Below are 6,000 nucleotides of genomic sequence, written 5' to 3'. Positions count from 1 at the left end.
CATGATATCATCCCAAGGGACCCAGTAGCAGCCCGGCAGGACACTGTCCACAGGGGAACAAGGTACAACCGGCCTTCTAAACTAAAAGCAGGTGTGCCACCATACCTGTGTGCCCAACCGGCACTGGCGTCACAACATAACATCACTGGGCCTGGCATATCTCAGCCAACCACCATAGAGCTGGCGTCGAACCTCACCACCTAGCAAGTGTTCGGTCAATCCTCCGACATAACACCCCATGACTAAATCACTTATAAGCTCATAGGCAGATATGTGCAAATCTAAAAGTATGCCTGTAAAGTAGTCTATACCCGTGACTGACGCAGTCATAAATATGGTCAGTGTCTTTTTTTTTGCACAAGCATCTTAGCTAACACTATTCTGGCTATGCCAGGGAATAGAATTATATTTTTCACATTTTTAATATACAGCTTTTTTCCTATAATTTTTTAAGTGTACCTACTATGACATAAAGAAATTATAAAACAGCAAATATGTAGTTAATACTTACCTTATGTATGCTGTCCAATTTTATTTTAATATCACCAATTCAGCGGTCTGTTTAGTGCCCTATTGTGCAGCTCATGCTTCTGCACTTAATATATGGGATTTGCCTTATGCTGGGTTTACACGGAGCGATAATTTGCCCAATCGTACGATTTCCAAGTAACAATTTTTCTTTTATAATGATCAGCGTTTAGATGGAACGATAGATCGTACAGAAAATTCGTTTTCCGATCGTTTTGCGATCGCTTAAGCCTATCTCGCACATAGGAAAAATCTGTGAACGACTGTTTACACGGAACGATCGGCGAATTTTTTTCGAACGATGAACGATGATTTCAGAACCTGTTAAAAGATCAAAATGAACGATTTCTCGCTCGTCGTTCGAACGTTCGCTGCTTTTACACGTACGATTATCGTTCGAATTCGATCGTTATCGTGTCAATTTGCACGATAATCGTTCCGTGTAAACCCAGCATTAGGCCTGAAGATCTGTTTGATTACTCAGCTGTTGATGTGTACATTCCTCATCTTGAGAAGGCCAGCCTGTGCAGAGCAGAGGGACACCTAACATCACTACCTGCATTTGGTGTCTTTTCTGCCAAAGACAAAATAGCCTCAGTGACAGAGCCTCAACAGCAATTTTCCAGTAAGTGAGACACCTAGTGGCTGAATTTATAGCAATGTATAGAAAAGAGGCTGTAAAAAGCTGTAAAACAAAGCTAAGTAAATTACAAATATGTTACGTAGAATATCACCTCCCCTGCTGATTTATTATTATGTATTGCTAATGACTGACTATTTAAAGAAAATGTCAGGTTTATTTATTTTTACATTGACTGGCAGAGGTTACCTATTACTGCTGCCAATATATAAATGTAAAAGTCATATTAAGTTAAATTACAAATATATAATTTTATGAAAGGTATAAGGCAACATGATTACTTGAGAATACTTCATTTATTTTTTGGGGGGAGGGGGACATTTCCCAAAATAGCTATAAGATGTCAAATACTTCTGCAGGGTGTCAGGATATATAGGAACAGCAAGACAAAGGACAGGTGCAGCCCTAACACTGGCACCCGCCCCGCTGCATCTGCCAACTTGCCACAGCAGTCCTAGCGACAGCGGACAACTTGTCGGCGGTCCCTACCCTATATAGTGTGAACACAAAACAACAGACAGGACAAACGCAACACAATACAGAAAGGTCAGAGGTCCAAGTCAGCAACAGGAGGGCTGCGCAGTAAAAAACGTAATCCAGGAGAATAGTCAAGTCCAAAAGCCAAAGGTCTGGTAACCAAAAATACAATGCAGGGAAAACAGCTAGATCAAGGAACACTATGAAATAGGCTCTATCTCAGGCAAGGAACATGAGACAAGTGAGGATACTTATGCACCCTGTAGTCCCAGCCCCTGACATGATTGGGGCTGAGGCTCCAGGTCCTGCCCAGATACAGACAGCTAACTGGTAAGTCAGCTGTCAGTCAATAATCAGTGAACACTCAAAACACCTATGCTGATCAGCCAGAGAGTGAAACACTGGGCTCTGCTACCACATGGAATAGCAGAGCAGAGCAAAACCTAAGAAGCAGTCTGGCTGCTATGGACGCCGGGCCAGAGGCATGGTTCGAGTCCTAACACAGGGGAGATTTATCAAGCTATCTTATGCTGCGTTTACACGGAACAATTATCGTGCGAATTTGCGATCAAATCGATCGAATTATAACGATAATCGTACTTGTAAACACAGCGAACGATCAAACAACAAGCGAGAAATCGTTCATTTTGATCTTTGAACATGTTCTCAAATCGTCATTGATCGTTCGCAAAAAATTCGCAGATCGTTCCGTGTGAAAAGTCGTTTGCCGATTTAACCAATGTGTGAGATAGGCTTAAGCGATCATCCAAGCAAGAAAAAAATGCCCAAAGTAACTAGTCCTAAATGCACCAACAACTTCAAACACCAAAAGAAAAAACCCAATGAAGGATCAGAAAAATGCAGGACAATCACAAGTAAATCATATCAAAAACTTTATTTAGATAATTCATATTTAATAAAATTCATTAAAAAATGAAAAGAGTAAAGCAGAACCAGACAGATGGAAAAACAAACAAACAAACAGTGAGGGGACATATAAATGTACTTTATAGGATCATATATTGCACATGCTAATAAAGGTATGTACAGTTATAGAAATACAGACAGCCTCCACTAAATGGCACACATAATGATGTAAACAACAATCAATAACAAGTATATATTCGGGCTAAGCCCTAAGGGATAAGAAAGATACTAAATAAGTATCTCATACATAGTGAAATCACCAAACAATGTTAAATACTTATGAGCACTGGAGGATGCCTGTATTACATGAAGTCCGCATCACCTACTCACCCTACGCGTGTTTCGCGTGGCTTTATCAACCGAAAGACAACAGCCATGGTCAGCCTATATCAAGCATATAAACAGTGAGTACAGCTCTGATATATATATATATATATATATATATATATATATTTATATATATATTACAAATAAATATTCAGCACATATAAATATTAAAGGAACCTGTAACCCCCCGTGCCGGGGTGACAGGCTCCCGACCCCCCGTTAGAGCCCCCTATACTCACCTAATCCCGCCGGGTCCCGCTTCTGGAGGTGGTCGGGTGATGAAGATCTCAGCCACTGCAGCCCGGCGCGCGCGCTGAGAGATGAGTCCAGCACCCATAGAGAATGACAGGAGAGTCCAGCGCCGGGCTGCAGCGGCTGAGATCTTCATCACCCGACCACCTCCAGAAGCGGGATCCGGCGGGATTAGGTGAGTATAGGGGGCTCTAACGGGGGATCGGGAGCCTATCACCCCGGCAAGGGGGGTGACAGGTTCCCTTTAAAGGAGAAGTCTGGCAAATTTATAAAATCCTGCAGCTAGCAAGGGGGGAAATTAATTACAAGTACGGAATTACCTCCCCCCTGTGCCCGTGGTGAGCGGCAGGTCCAACCTCTGGACCCCCATCGGAAGGCATTTGCCCCCTGAGTTGTGATGATGTAATGATTAGTGGGGAAAAAGGCCTCGACTGGCCACTCACCCAAACAGAGACTGGAGCGGCGTCCCGCAAGTTTTCAGCGAAATCCGCTGTGTATCCATGTATTGTGAAGTTCAATGGGGTTACATACCCGCAGTGAAATTTTAATATGTAACCGCCCGCGCCCGGAGCATACATTACCTGCTCAGCGCCGCGGCTGCATGTGAGGCTCCCATCAGCCAATCAGTGCACAGGCAGGGTTACTTGCAGCGGAATGAAACCCTATTGAACTTTACTGTACAAGAATTTTCAGTGGATTTCCCTGCAAACTCACAGCGTGAAATCCGCTGCAAATCTGATAAGGACCTGTGGGTTTCACATTCCTCAGTGTCAGTGACTGCACTGCACAATGGGCGAGATGTACTAAGGTGTTTGCGCCTAAATGTGGTGCCCAGGAATTTTGGCTACATTTATTAAGCTGATTATTATGCTTTTTAGACTACTTCCGGGTCTAAAAAGTGGGTGTAACCTTAGGGAAAAAAAGAAGAGAGAAAGGTCTTATGTGTGACATTCTGCACCAACGAGTGACAATCCGACTTAACAATCTGGCGCACCTTAAAGGGGTTATCCAGCACTACAAAAACTTGGCCGCTTACTTCCAGAGACAACTCCGCTCTTGTCTCCAGCTCAGGAATGGTTTGCAATTAAGCTCCATTCACTTTAATGGAACTGAGTTATGCTGGGTTCACACGGAGCGATAATTCGCCCGATCGTCAATTAACGATTTCGAAGTAACAATTTTTCTTTTATAACAATCAGCGTTTAGACGGAATGATATATCGTACGGAAAATTTGTTTTGCTATCGCTTAAGCCTATCTCGCACATAGGTTAAATCGGTTAACGACTGTTTACACTGAACGATCTGCAAATTTTTTTAAGATCAAAATGAACGATTTCTCACTCGTCGCTTGATCGTTCGCTGCGTTAACACGTACAATTATCGTTCGAATTCGATCGTTATAGTGCAAATTTGCACGATAATCGTTCAGTGTAAACGCAGCATTACAAAACCTGCACCCAAACTGGAGACAAGTGCGGTGCTGTCTCTGGAAGTGGCAATGTTTTATAGCGCTGGATAACCCCTTTAACCCCTTAGCGACCCATGACGTATCTGATACGTCATGGTGCCACGGGGGTGTTCAGAGCGGGGTCCCGCCGGGACCCCGCTCTGAACGGCGCTGATCCCGGCTGACATGTGCAGCCGGGCAGTGCCTCTGTTAGCCGGCGCGGGTCCCGTTGCCGCGCCGGCTAATTAAGCACTTCAATGCAGCTGTCAAACCTGACAGCTGCATTGATGTGCTTTATGCACACTATCCCTGGTGTCTAGTGAGTCGGATCTCCCCCCCGCGATGCGATTGCGGGGGGGGAGATCCGTTCTTCTGCCCGTGCCGGGCCTCAGCGTCGGAATGACGCTGATCCCGACTCGGCAATAGATTGCTATGGCCTGCAGCAGGCCATAGTAATCTATGACCGATCTCATGGATCTTTGCTGTGTATATACACAGCATTGATCTCTATGAGAGATCAGTGCTGTCTATATACAAGTCCCCTAGGGGGGCTTCTAGTCCATGTAAAAAAAAAAGTAAAAAAGTGTTTTTATTAATAAAAAATCCCCTCCCCTAATAAAAGTCCAAATCACCCCCCTTTTCCCATTTTATAAATATAAATTAATAAATAAACAAATAAATAAACATATTTAGTATCGCCGCACACGTAATCGCCCGAACTATTAATTAATCACATTCCTGATCTCGCACGGTAAACGGCGTCAGCGCAAAAAAATTCCAAAGTGCAAAATTGCGCATTTTTGGTCGCATCAAATCCAGAAAAAATTTAATAAAAAGTGATCAAAAAGTCATATATGCGCAATCAAGGTACCGATAGAAAGAACGCATCATGGCGCAAAAAATGACACCTCACACAGCCCCATAGACCAAAGGATAAAAGCGCTATAAGCCTGGGAATGGAGCGATTTTAAGGAACGTATATTTGTTAACAATGGTTTGAATTTTTTACAGGCCATCCGATACAATATAAGTTATACATGTTATATATCATAGTAATCGTAACGACTTGAGGAACATGCATAACAAGTCAGTTTTACCATGGGACGAACGGCGTAAATGCAAAACTCCCCGAAATCAAAACGAATTAGTTTTTTTTTTCAATTTGACAGCGCAAATGATTTTTTTTCCGGTTTCGCAGCATATGTTATGGAAAAATAATTCCTGTCATTACAAAGTACAATTGGTTTCGCAAAAATAAGCGCTCATATACGTCTCTAGGTGAAAAAATGCAAGCGCTGTTGACTTTTAAACTTAAAATGGAATAAGTAAAAGCGCAAAAACGAAAATTGCCTTTGACCTTAAGGGGTTAAACAAAACAATAGCTGGTGTAAACTGAGAGTA

This window comes from Dendropsophus ebraccatus, unplaced genomic scaffold, assembly GCF_027789765.1.
Source record: "Dendropsophus ebraccatus isolate aDenEbr1 unplaced genomic scaffold, aDenEbr1.pat pat_scaffold_417_ctg1, whole genome shotgun sequence".
Classification (NCBI taxonomy): Eukaryota; Metazoa; Chordata; class Amphibia; order Anura; family Hylidae; genus Dendropsophus; species Dendropsophus ebraccatus.
The sequence above is the reverse complement of the archived record's forward strand: the minus strand, read 5'-3'. Positions refer to the sequence as shown.